We start from the raw sequence: 13,879 nt of genomic DNA, 5'->3' as shown, positions 1-13,879 counted from the left end.
CAGATTCTTAACTCCCAAACCCCTCATATTTAGGGGTATATATTTTTCCAACTTACTTTGGCACCCCTAGTAGGAACATCACTCCCTTTTTAGAAGAACCTAACACACAACCGATCAACCCTTCTTATCACATCAATAGGTAAGATTAATTACCTACACCAAAAATTGACAATGATAAACAACAACTTTTACCAGTTGCAATGCCTGCACAACTCAACCATTTATTTGACTAAAGCCCTAACCTACCTTTAACCTTATCCACCAAACTAGCACAATCTTTCTCTATCAGTTTTTAGGAACAAGGGACACCATAAGATACTTGACAGAAAGTCTACCTACCTTGAATCCAATAGCCTCCTACACCAAAGCAACATGGTCATCTCCCATGCCAAATGTAAAGATCTCTGACTTTGAGGCATTAAGCCAGAAATCTCATAAAATTCCTCCAAGACACACATGACCCCAAGATGGAATCTATTGAACCCTTACAAAAATCAATAAATCATCTACAAAACATAGATAAGTGAGCCCCAGCTTCCTGCACTTAGGATGATACTGAAAAATCTTTTTACCAATAACAACATCTAACAACCTTGAGAGAACATTCATTGCTAAAACAAACAGGTAAGAGGAAAGTAGACCCCTTATATACTATTTTTCTTTTAAAACCCCCTACCATTTAAAAAATGGAGAATATGAATTAGTGAGATAAACCTCAATCAACTTTCTAAACTGGTTTAGTGGCCCTAAACCTTTCAAAATAATCAGGAGAAAACTCAATTTAGAGAGTCAAAGACTTTTTGTAAGTCAGCAGTCCTTGGCAATACTGAATTAGGCGGTTTGGGTACAAGAGCAACAGTTGCATTAAAAGCAGAAAATAGTTTAGAAGTTGCAAATAAATGCTTCATAGCAGTACACAAGTCATCCAACAATGTCCTAGGAAGATTGAAAGAAACTTGAGGTAAATCCATAGGGTCAGGGGCCTTGTCTTTGCCTTGATTGAAAATAACAACTTTGTTTCCTCCTTAGAAACTTCCCTAACCAAGCCATCCCTTCCTTTATCTAGGAAAATAATACCTAAGGAAACTTTTAACATACTCAGCATCACACCTTTTCACATTACCATCAATAATTCTAAATTGCTTAGTAAATAACCTTACCGTCTTAGAAGACATAGAATCAAATGTCTCAAACTTATTCTTTTCCTCATCCGTTAAAACCCTAATTATATCTCTCTTTCTCTTTACTCCAACTTGAGAATGAAAGAACTTAGTATATTGATCACCCTCATGCAATCAATCTTCTTTAGCCTTCTATTAATAAGACAACCTCTCAACTTTCTTAAGCTCAATCAATTCAGGCTGAAGTTCCTTTTCAGCAGCCATATCACCCAAAACAGACTTAGCTAGATTTTTAACATGTTCCTCTATAAATATTGCTCTTCTTTTAGCAATATTCTCAAAATTATTGGAGTAATATTCCTATTTAAGGCTCTTAAAACAAGTTTAAGGCTTTTCAATTTATAGAAAAGAGCTTGCTTTAGGTCCCCTACACAAGCTCCACTAAGATCTTTTAACAATATCCTTGAAATCAGGATGTTCAACCTAGAAATTAAAATATTTAAAAGGTTTGGGCATAGAAGTAACACTTTCATAAGAGTTTCAGACAACAGTCAAACAATGATATGAATCCCCAGAAGCCTAGAACTCCACATGAGATTCAAAGAAGTAGTCACACCAGTTATCATTCACAATGACCCTATTAATTTTCTTACCAAAAAACCCACCTCAATCTTATTAGACAGGTTAAAAGTAGGACCAAAATAAGGATGGTCTACCAGCCCTAAATCCCTCATTACAACACTATAAGTCCTCTATCTCAGAAGTAGCATGCATCTCCTTACCATTAAAACGTTCACTAACAGCAACAATGACATTAAAATAACCTCCAATGAGGCAAGCAGAACTGCCAACCAAAGAATCAACAATACCAAGTTGTTGCCAAAAATCTTCTCTTAATCATCCCATTATTACTACCATAAACAACAATAATAACCACATTTCTACCCCAAATTACCTTATATAGTAATTGATGATCAACCACATACAACACAGAAAAATTTAATCAATTTTTTCAAAGAATACATATCCTTCTATTAATAATAGAGCAATTGTTCCATAATAGTTCAATCAACAATAAATTTTGCAATGATATCTACATCTTTATGCTCCTTAACTTTAGTCTCAAACATACAAAGAACCTCAACATATAATTTATTCACTTTATGCATTACCTTAGGTTTTTTTTGGGATGGTTAAATCCCTCACATTCTAAAAATAACAAGCATAGAACATGAGAAGAAAGAATACCTCTAACAACATCACCAATCCTTCTAATTTTATCTAACTAATTTTTCTTTTTTGATTTCATGTCTTGCAAGATATTAGCCACCCCTTAAGAATCTAGCAACATGTCTTGCAGGATATTAGCCACACCTTTCATCTCTTCATAACAATCCCAAGATCAAGGATCTCAAACTCATTTGAGGAACTAACAAATGCTACTTTTCCCTTATCACCTTTTTTCCATGACATTTTCTTCCTTTAAGAAGAAGATTCCAAGAGAGGAAAATTACTAATCTTAGCATCAATCCCAGCTCCCTCATTACACACTTCTTTACCATTCACAGTAGTAGACACAACCACTTCTTGACTACCACACACCTCCAGCTTCCACTATATTAGCCTCACTTACAACCTCACCCTTATTACCACAATCCACCTACTCATTTTGAATAACCACCTGGCCCTAAACCTTAGGGACAATCTTAAACTAGAATTAATAGAAGCCTTAACCCTTAATTTTTATATTCTTCATGAGCTCCCTCAGTATAATTCTTCCTGGGATGACCAACGTCTTACACTTAGCATAGCAAGATGAGAAGCATGGAATAACAACTTTTATCATTATAGTGGAGCCATAACACATCTTGATAGTTATTTCCCTAGGCAACTGAACACCAACGTCCACCTCAACACACACATTGGCTAACTCTAAGCACTCTTAGAGGCCATATAAAGTTCATATACAAAGGAACTCCTAAGACACTTGCTATATAACTAAGTCCCTTCTTAGAGAATAACTCCAAAGAAATGTTAAATAGTTGAACCCACACTAGCATCCTTGTTAAGGTCAAAATCAAGCCTTTTCAAATTTGGTTCCCATTTTTAAGTACTAATGGCTTATGCTAAATATGCCATAGACCGTTTTCCAGAACCAAGTCTCTATTAGTTCCATTAGCAAAAGAGAAAACATATAGGTTAGACCCAATGAGACTAACCTTATCTACCGAACTTCCCCCACATAATTTCCACAATCTTCTGCATAGATATAAAATTAAGATTAGACCTAATAAACTATCCAACCAGCAAATGCTTCCACTTGGAAATACCCTCTTCAAACACTGCAGACAACAAGTTATCATCACCAAAACCTCGCAACACTCCGATGGGAAGAAATCCAAAGATTACTCCTCCACACCAGATAAAAGTCTATTCCAATCCATAGCCTTTCTCAATCAACAAGAATCCATTGCGATCTAAACAACAACCGAACCAACATGAACTGAGAAACCCCCCCCCCAAATCCCCAAGAACAATAGTCTGCTATCGAGAGAGAAAAATAGTTGTTTTCTACGATTATTTTCTAAGGAAATAAATAACAATAGTCTTGCTATCGAGAGAAAAATAGTTGTTTTCTACGATTATTTTCTAAGGAATAAATAATTATAATTTAAACAATTTTAACTTTAATATTTTAATAATATGAAGTGGTTTAAATAACATCATTTTTCACCACTGAGACCATCTGATAGACACTTACCTTTAATAATTTTATATTTAATCTTGTCTTAAAATAATTAAATACAAGCGCATATAAACATATATTGAAAAGGTTTAAAGAAATTAGTTTATATAGAAGTTGAATATGTGTATGTGACTCTTCCTTGAGCGGTTATCGTGGAAGTTTCTCCTTGCCTTATAATGCAAGTTTGATATCAAGTTTCTTTGATCCATCGTGCTCTCTGAGTTTCGTTTCTACTACTATTTCCATTGTGTTTCTTTTTCTTTTGCATTTCTTTGTTGGGTTTCTTTATTGTCTGTGCATAACTGACGAGTGTTAGATGGATGGTAATGATTGCCATCTAAAGATGAAATTGTTATGTTTATTATAATTATAATAATAACGGATATTATTACGATCATTGTAAATAATTAATCAATTATGAATGAATCCTTTATCATTATATAGTCGCTATTTTGATAAAGGACCATCATTGCCGTGATGCCAAGGTCCAAATAATGAAAATTGGTTGGAAACTTGATCGATCAACTGCTATTACATGTTGTTGAATCCACATTAATTATGTTTCATTGTGTGCGAATACTATCGTAACTTTGTCTGATCAAGTCATTTTTGTATCTTTCTCCTACAGCCAATATGAGCAGCAACCTATGAATTTTGAATATGGTTTCTGCCTCCCCATACTCTGTGAAACGTAAGAAAGTAATCTTGGAGTGTACAAGTTCATGAGTTTTCTCTACGAGGTGTAAAAAATATAGAAGACTTTTATAATGACGAATTCACAACTACTTGAGGATTGACACATGTAAATATGTAAATTTTGTGTTATTAATGCATATGAGCTTACCCCAAAAATATTTTTAGATCCGTCATTTTTTACCCATTAACTTTTTTTATTATTAAGATATATGTGTCCATCTTCAAAAATATTTCTGAATCTACTGAGTTAGAAATGATTTTGAAATAAAATAAAATTTAGATACCAAAATTGATAAAAAATAATAGTTTAGATACTAATTTTAGCCAAAAATATATCTAATTACTAATCAAATTATGTTCCCTTTGTGATTTACAGCCCAACGGGCTGCCCGCCCCGCCCCCACCAAAAATGAAACCCAAAGTCCAAACCTGTAAATTTGGGTCGAAAGTACATTAAAAAAATTGTGTATTTGGGAGAGAGAGTTTTGCAGCTATAAATTGGACTGGAGGCGTATATGTCTATCTGCAAATCAATTACAAGCGTCCTTAACAACAAAGGAGAATCTTTTGCGTATACGTTACTGATATCTACATCCAACCCTTTTGATACCTATCTTTCTAATCCTCCCCTCCCCAAACCCGAGACTGACTTTCATTTACGGTGAATCTGAATGGCGGATCAAGAGGTCGTCGCCGCTGCTGCACCCGATCCCCTCCCCTCCGATCATAAGCGGAAGCTTGAAGATATCGAGCCCCAAGCCCCACCTGTTGACATGCCTCTCGGTTCTGATGTGGAGGAAAATGATGTAGCGGCATCTGGTTCGTTCGAGGCGAAGCGGACTAAGCTGGTCGATGATGAAACCGACGGCTTCGGTAATGGAATTTTTTTCTACCTTTACTTTTGGTTTTATTTTTAGGGTTTTTTTATGTTCAACTTGTGGAATGGGTTTTATGCGTTGGACATTAATTATAGGTTTTTCTTGTTATTATTTCCGATATTCGCTTTGGTTCAAGTGGAAATTTTCTATTTGATAAAACAGCTTGCTAGGAAACTCAAGTGTGAGTTTTAGTGACTAGATTTACTTTATTTCCTAAATTGAACAGTCATGGGCTTGAATGTCGCCCTGAATGTTCGGGATTTTGCTGTAATTCGAGCCTTCCCTCTAATAAGCTAGCTTTAAGGACCTGGTTTTCCAGGGGTTCATATCAAATTATGTGCTAGGTGAATGTGTAGTTAGAAGATTAAGGCTCCATTTCTTTGTCATTCTTAGTATTTAATTGTTCAAATACTGCCAAAAACTGAGCAAATATTTTTAAAGTAATATAACTACTGGAAACTTCAAAATTCATAACGGAGGTCTTTCATGGAAGCTGCTTTCAACCTGGCGTTGGGGGCAGCCTACTACCCTAACTCCCCTTACCCCCATTACATATGAGAATAGGATAAGCTAATTTTAAACTTCAAAATTCAATTTTTAAAATATGAAATTTGTATTGTTTTTGGATTTAAATATCTTTTAGAATTTTTCTGGAAAGAAATAAGAAAGGGTAAATAATGGATTTTGACTATTTTATATCTTCTAATAGTTTATGCTTTACTCATTCCAATTATTATATGATCCTTGTCCTACATGACAGCTAATGAGAATGGATTCGAAGCTGAGAAGTTGGATGAACCTGCAGAGCAGGAAGAGGAGGCCTTGCTGCACAATGAGTTTAAAAAGCAATCAAAGGTTGGCGATGCTCCATCTGAGGGGGCTCAAACGACCGTAAAACATATACCAGTTGAAGGAACAACTGAGGAAACTGAGCAACAATCTATAGATAATCATGAGGCTAGTGATGCCGAGTTAGGTAAAGTTGAGAGTTTTGAGGCATATAATGGTCATGAACCACTTATTAAAGACGAGAGTAAGCCACAATTTACAGGTAATCATGAGACTACTGATGGTGACTTGGGTAAAGTTGAGAGTTTTGAGGCAGATGGTGGTCAGGAACCACCTTCTAAAGAGGAGAGTAAGCAGCCTTTTGATGAGGTGCCTCAGCAGGATGGTGATGATGGTTCAACTATTACTCGCAAAATGGAGGTTCCTAATGCTAAGGTATGCTAATGTTTTTAGCTGGCTCAATCAGGACGAGGGAAACATTTTGAGAATTTTATATGTTGGCATCCTGGATTGCCCCCATCTGGGACTAAGGCGGGTTTGGAATCTTTTTCCTATCAACATAATCAAATCCATAGCTCTCTTCCTTGGTGCAACTTCTCTTTCCTGCTGCGTGAACATCCTTTGTTCTTTTGTCATATTAATGCCTCCAGACATAAAACCAGATGGTATCAGATAGGGAGGAAGATATTGTTGAAATTAGTATACTGATATATTCATTGGATGTGCATTTCTTCCTGTGGTGGCCTTTCCTACCAAAAGACTAGCCCAACTGGCTACAAACCAAGTTTGCTTTGCTTTCCTTAGATGATCAAACAGTAAAAGTAATCATTTTTATGCTGTAATATGTTCCATCCCATGTTCATGGTAACTCTGAAAACTGTGGTCCTTTTTAAATTCTTTGCATTAGTGTTTGTTACACTTTTTCTCTCTTCCTCTCTTAACCTGGATGTCTTCCATTAACTCCATTTCAAACAGGGGTCTCATGTTTACTTGTCTAGACTACCTCAAATGTGCTTCCTTGTTATTTTTGTTCAGTGGTTTGGGTCACCTTTTTCCTTTTACAATTATCCTAATCATTTTCTCATATGAGCAATGCCTTTACTTTCTTTATAGCAACAGCCAACACTATTCTGGCATGCTTGCTTTACATGTTTTAATATAAACTCAACTTCCAAGTTGTTATAGAGTTGGTTTTGTGAATGCTTTCTGCAGGTTGGTGTTCTCATTGGCAAAGCAGGGGATACTATAAGGTACCTGCAATATAACTCGGGTGCAAAAATTCAAATTACAAAGGATGCAGATGCTGATCGTGATGCCCCAACAAGGCCTGTAGAAATAATAGGGAGTTTGGCAAGTATAAAAGCTGAGACACTTATAAATGCTGTCATAGCAGAGGTTGTATGCTGTTTCTAGACTTTTTCTTCATGTCCCCATGTTCTTATTACTTATTCCTGTTCTCAGCCCATCCCTCAGTTAAAAATTTTATTTCCTTTACTTTTCATTAGTTTAACTTTTGCATTTGTTTTAGGCCGACGCTGGGGGTTCCCCGCCCTTGTAGCTAGGGGCCTTGCCACCACACAGGCAGCTGGAGCCGCTGATCAGATTGAGATACAAGTACCAAATGAGAAGGTTATTCCAAATTCCTTTTTCTGATACAAACCTTCAAGGTTCTGGTACAGATGTACTTGGTCTGTTCAAGCATGCTTTAGTTCATGACTATGGTGTGGTTTGTTTTTTGTTTCAGGTTGGTTTTATCATTGGTAGAGGGGGGAAACTATCAGAGGACTGCAGACTAGGTCAGGGGCTCGCATTCAGGTTGTTAATTTTTGTTGCTTTGTCTCGATTAAGATTCTTGCAAATTTGCTACTGCTTATACTTATATAATTTATTATCTGTTTAGTTGATACCTCAACATCTTCCAGAAGGGGATGAATCAAAAAAAGGATAGTTAGAGTGACGGGTGATAAGAGGCAAATTGAGATTGCCAAAGAAATGATAAAAGATGTCATGGATCAGGTTTGTTTTTGACCTTGCATCTTTAGAATTAATTTCTAATGGTATTTTAACAGTATCCAGTGTGTGTTCCTTTATCATTTATTGAATATGTTACTACTAGAGGTGAAATATTCACTTTGATGAAACATTTACTTAGTTTGTTATATAATTGCCGGCAATGAACATTGATATAAACTTTTGTGATCCTTGGTCACGCAATCCATTCATTTGTTGAGTTTGTTTTCCAACGTTGGATTTTAACTTTATCATTGTGCTGATGAATAAAACATATCTGAAATTTGAATGAAGCTTGTTAAAAAGATGTCATGAGCAAAATAATATCACTTGTGTATGTTGGGATTTTGCTTGTACGCTTTCCTAGTAGACATAGCAGGTCAGGATTAGAGTAGAGTTGGTTTTTAATCTGGAGTTTTAGTTGTCTTGGTAACTTCTAAAATCTTCACGTGCAAGATTCTGTTGATAGGATGACAGATATCCCAGTGAGATGACTTGAGTTTAACAACATTTCATGTAGAATTGTATGTTAATGACTAACCTTTTCTTTTCTGCACAAATGAAAATATGCTCTTTATGAGATTGGAATTAGCAATCTATACACCAGAGGTGAGGTTTGTTGTTAACTCTGGCAGGTTAATTAGAATGCTATCATGTATCTATTTAACTATTGTAAGAATTTATAAATTTTCTTAAATATATCTTAATAGCCCATGTTGCAACCATGTAATCTGGAGCTTAAAATCTCCCCGCTGGTGTATAGATTTTCTTTGACCAACTACCTGAAATATCAAGTTAGATTGTATCTATATCCCTCAATGGGTTTGCCAAAGCAAACAATCAATTGTAGTTAACTGCATTATCTTCTAACACCCTGTCATCCAACTTGAGGAACGTTTATTTCATAGTTCTTCGGAGTATGAGTTTTATATCCTGAACGTTAAGAGTGTTAATGATCAATGCCAACATCACTTGAATGCTATTTGGACCATAATATATTCAATCCAAGATGCCGGTTGCCATGCTTTATTTAATGTTGAAGGTGCCAATTCGAATTCGATGGCTTTAAAATCTGCAGATTTGGATAGCCTTTTGCATGGGTCAGCGTTGCTCTTTTGGTGTAGCAATAGAGAACCACTATTCCCCTTCATGCACTGAAGAGAGGTATCTGGCATTAAACTCGACTTCCAAGATGTTAATAGTTGGTAAGATTGTTTTGAGACTTAAAAAATGAAAATAATATAGTGAGCCTGCATGTAACTGGCTTCCATGTTATGTGCATGAAACCTGTTGGAAGAAGTACGCCTGGTGAAGTTAGTACCTTCTAGAATGTTTTTTGATTCTATGCTGAAACTTCTGAAGAATATGGCACTTGTCCTTTGATGTGTAGAGACGATGCACGATTGTCAAAAGTATATTGCTGTAAGATCGGAGAAAGAATTGGCATTTATATCATTGCTCACTCTGGATGACATGATCTTATGCGAAAGATTTAGCATATGTTTTTTGCAGTTTAAGATGCCTGATCAATTAGAAATTCCCTTTTTTAATATTGGTTAACACTCGAATCCCTCATTCTTGTCTTTAATTATTAAATATTCATTTGGTGTTCATTTATTGATTGTGCTGATGTTCTTTTGGTCCTCTGTTTTGGAGGGAAATACACAATGGTGATATTAGTTTTGCTTAGATAGATTTTCAGTATGCGAACTTGGTGATAATATTGATTGCATTATTTATTCCCCTCCATACAATTATTAATGAATATGCATTTCAACAGATATATTACTCTCAGTTTGCTCTTCTCATTTTTGTGTTTTGTAATTGTTGATGTTGTATTTGAGTCCTTTTTGAACCAAGTAAGCACAATATGGAAGCTTCCTTTCTACTCCGGTTGTTTTTGTTTTCAATTGGTGAATGAAAGTTGGCTTAGCTAACTTATTATTTTGTTAAATGAACAGAATGCCAGGTCATCTCTTTCTGGTGGATTCAATCAGCAGGGCAATCGACCTCGGGGAACCATTGGTCCACCCCAGTGGGGTTCCCGCAGCCGTCCTGCCCAGACATCGTCATATGATTTTCAGCAAAGGAGACCATATCCATCTCAAAACTCACATTATCAACCTCCTTATGGTGGCTACCCTCCTCATCAAATGGCTCCAAGAAGCAATTTTGGTTCTAGCTGGGAGCAGAGGCCTCATAGCTTGCAGGGACCTCCACATAGCGGAGGTTATGATTACTATAGTAGGCAAGGAAGTGTCCCAGCCCCATATTTGGCTTCAATTCGTGGGCATGGACCTGGGCCAACACCTGCTCCAGCTATGGGGGCAGTGCCATCTCAATCAAATATAATTATGGACAGCCTCATGGTCCATCCGACTATGCACATCCGCCACCATTCACATGCTGCTGCTCCCCAGCATAGCTATGGACATGGATATGGAGAGAAGTTTGAAAATCATACCCCGGTTCATCATCCTTATGGAGGACATGGATTCTCAGCCAGGATATGCACCGCCAGGTCCTCAACCTGCGTATGGCCCTCCGCGCAGCAGTATGTTAAGACACCATCTGCAATGCAGCAGCCACAAGAACCCCAAGCATATGGTCCTCCAGCTAATCAACCTGGAGAAGTTCCATTTCAAGGTCCAAGTGGCCAGTCATATGGTCCTAATGTGCCTCCTCAGCAGCAATACCCGTATGCAAGTGGGCCCATGCAACAAAGTTATCCTCCATATGGCTCTGTACCACCCAGTGACTGGTATAATCAGACTCCACCAGTGACTGGCCAGGCATATTCACAACAAGGTGGCCAGCCTGTTCCTGGTTACAGCCAGCCTTCTGCTTTTGCACAACCGAATACTGCTGCTGGGTACGGCCAATATCCTCCACCCTCACAGCAGGGTTATCCTGAACAAACAGCCCCGAACAATGCAGCTTATGGTTTTCAAGGGACGCAGGATTCTAGTTATGGTGCTGGCGCTGTGCCAACATATGGTGCAGCACCAGCAACCTACCCTCAGTCAACAGCAGCTCAGGTCACCTATGATCAGTCTGGTGGATATGCAGCAGCGCCAGATAATGCACCTGTAGCATACTGAAAAACCGTTATCACCACAGCCCATATTCCCTCTGTATGTTTCGACCCAGATGTATGCAGCACCACGCTGCATTTATCCTCCTCTAGTCGTGTTGGAGATATAATGCAAGTCCATATTAATCTATTAAGTGATGTTAATTGTGTTTCTGAGGCCTTTAGTTGTGCCTGGTTCTATTGTTAGCTTCTTTCTAGTTGCCGTATCATTCCTTTGGATAATATTCCCGTTTTAAATCATCTTTTTAGTTTTTTGTTGTGGTCTTGGTTTGTTGCACTGCTCAATTCAGTATTCTTCCGCCCGTCATTGGATCATCGATAAGAGCCATCTCTGATCTGCACCATAGTTTCGTGGTGTTACCGTACATTGTGTACTGTGAAAGGAAAACTCAAGTAACCCGCTTGAAATTGCTGATATAGTAGGCTTAATATATTTAAAATGACTTTTGATGTCAATTTTTTTTTATTAAAAATAGGTGTCCAATTTTTTGGTTATAAGTACTTACTACTAAAAAAGATGTTAGAATTAAATTACATGTGTCATGTTCAATATTTTTTAAAATATATTTTTGAATAATATTTTATTTAAAAATTAAGAAATATAAGTACGATACGTATCATTTAACAGTTTTTTTTAATGATAGATAGTTAAAACTACAACGAGAAACATTAGATGTTCATTTTTAAATATCAAAAATCAATTTTAGTATAGTTTGGTTAATTTTTTATTAAGTTGATATACTATGATAAAAGAAAATTAATCGATTACTTTGATAAAAGTAAATTAAGTCGATATACTATGATAAAAGTGCTAAGCCTTAGAAGTACAAAATTAGTTGTTTATGATGGTGGTTATGGCTAATTAAAATGACGTGGATCTTTGCATTAGAACATGGTTCGAGACATCAAAATCTATAAATATAATATTAATTAACATTAATATATTGTACACTCTATAAATATAATATTAATTAAAATTATTATATTGTACATGTAAGAATTCAATTCTTAAATAAAATCAAATTTGTACCGTAAATTATGGATGAGTCTACATCACACACAGCGCACTGTAACATACGACTAAAGCGACGTACCAAAACGTATCACTAGCTAAATTATCCTTTATTTTAATAGGATAAATTATACATTTAGTATTTCTACTATTTTTTATTTCATTTTCGTACTTGAACTATTTTTCAAAACCATTAATGATAATGTGGTTGCATGACATGTCAATTTTTTTTATTTTTTCAATTCCCACATCATTTTTCTATCTCTATAAGTATTTTAATTTTATTTTATTCAACCAATTAAATAGTAACACGTGTCACCAATTATGAGGATAAAACAAGAGAGACTTTTCTTGCTCTTAGTATAAATTAAACTTAGGCCTTTTACATGAAATGCAAAGGACTCAACCATTGAATTATGATAGTCATTTATATTAATTTTATCATATTTTGTATTTAACTTATATAATAATATCACCACAAAATTAATATTTTCCATTAATTATAAAATTTAAATATTTGACACTTTAAATTAATGATCAAAAGTTTAGTCAATCAACTATAATGCAAATCTGTTTTATTATATCAAACTTAATAATTACTTGTATCATTATTAAATTAAAGAATAATTTTTCATTTTATTTGAAAATAATTAAATAATTACTTTTATGTATTTATAAAATTTATATTAAATTATTCTAAATTTTTTTTTCATTTTATTTGGAAATAAAAAAATAAAAAAATAATTACTTTTATGTATTTATAAAATTTATAATAAATTATTCTAAAAATTCATTTATAATATTATGAAAATATTTTAAATATTTATTATTTTATAAAATCATATTAGTTTTAAATTATCTTAAATAATATTGTACGGAACCGAAGTAATAATTAGATAGTAAACCTAATTTATTCTAAACTTAAATTATTTAAATTTAAATAAATAATTTAAAAAAATATTATTTCAAACAAATAATTAATTAAATTTTAAAAAATAAATAAATATTTTTATAATATTATAAATATATCTTTTATAATTATTTCAGATAATTTTATTTCTAAATAAAGTAAAATTTTAACTTCTAATTTAATAATGATATAAGTAAGTACTAAATTCGGTATAATAAAAAAATTTACACTATAGTTGAGTAAATAAGTTTTTGTGATATTGTTATATAAGTTAAATACAAAATATGGTTAAATTTACTCAAATAACTAATTTATTTCAATGGTTAAGTGATTTGTTTTTCTGTAAGATATTCAAGATCAATTCATACTAGGAGCAAAAATGATTTTTTCCCTTTTATCTCATAGGTGGTGACACATGTCATCACCTAATTGGTTAATAAAATTAATTAAAAAATAATGAAAAATAAAAAAGGATGTGATAATTAAAAAATAAAAAATGACATTTCATGCCACGTAAGCATTATTGTCCATGATTTAAAAAAAATTAAAGTTTAAATACTAAAATTAAACAAAAATGATAATTTAGGTAAACAAATTGTAATTTTTTTATCCTTTTTAATATT

At 34.4% G+C, this 13,879-nt stretch overlaps 1 pseudogene; it reads left to right on the top strand.

Moving 5' to 3' along the window:
• The first annotated feature begins 5,088 nt into the window (after positions 1 to 5,088).
• LOC120154434 lies at positions 5,089 to 11,591 on the top strand (annotated as a pseudogene).
• Positions 11,592 to 13,879: the final 2,288 nt, after the last annotated feature.

The sequence above is a fragment of the Hibiscus syriacus genome, unplaced genomic scaffold (assembly GCF_006381635.1).
Source record: "Hibiscus syriacus cultivar Baekdansim isolate YM2019G1 unplaced genomic scaffold, ASM638163v2 tig00111129_pilon, whole genome shotgun sequence".
Lineage (NCBI taxonomy): Eukaryota > Viridiplantae > Streptophyta > Magnoliopsida > Malvales > Malvaceae > Hibiscus > Hibiscus syriacus.
The sequence above is the reverse complement of the archived record's forward strand: the minus strand, read 5'-3'. Positions and strand labels throughout refer to the sequence as shown.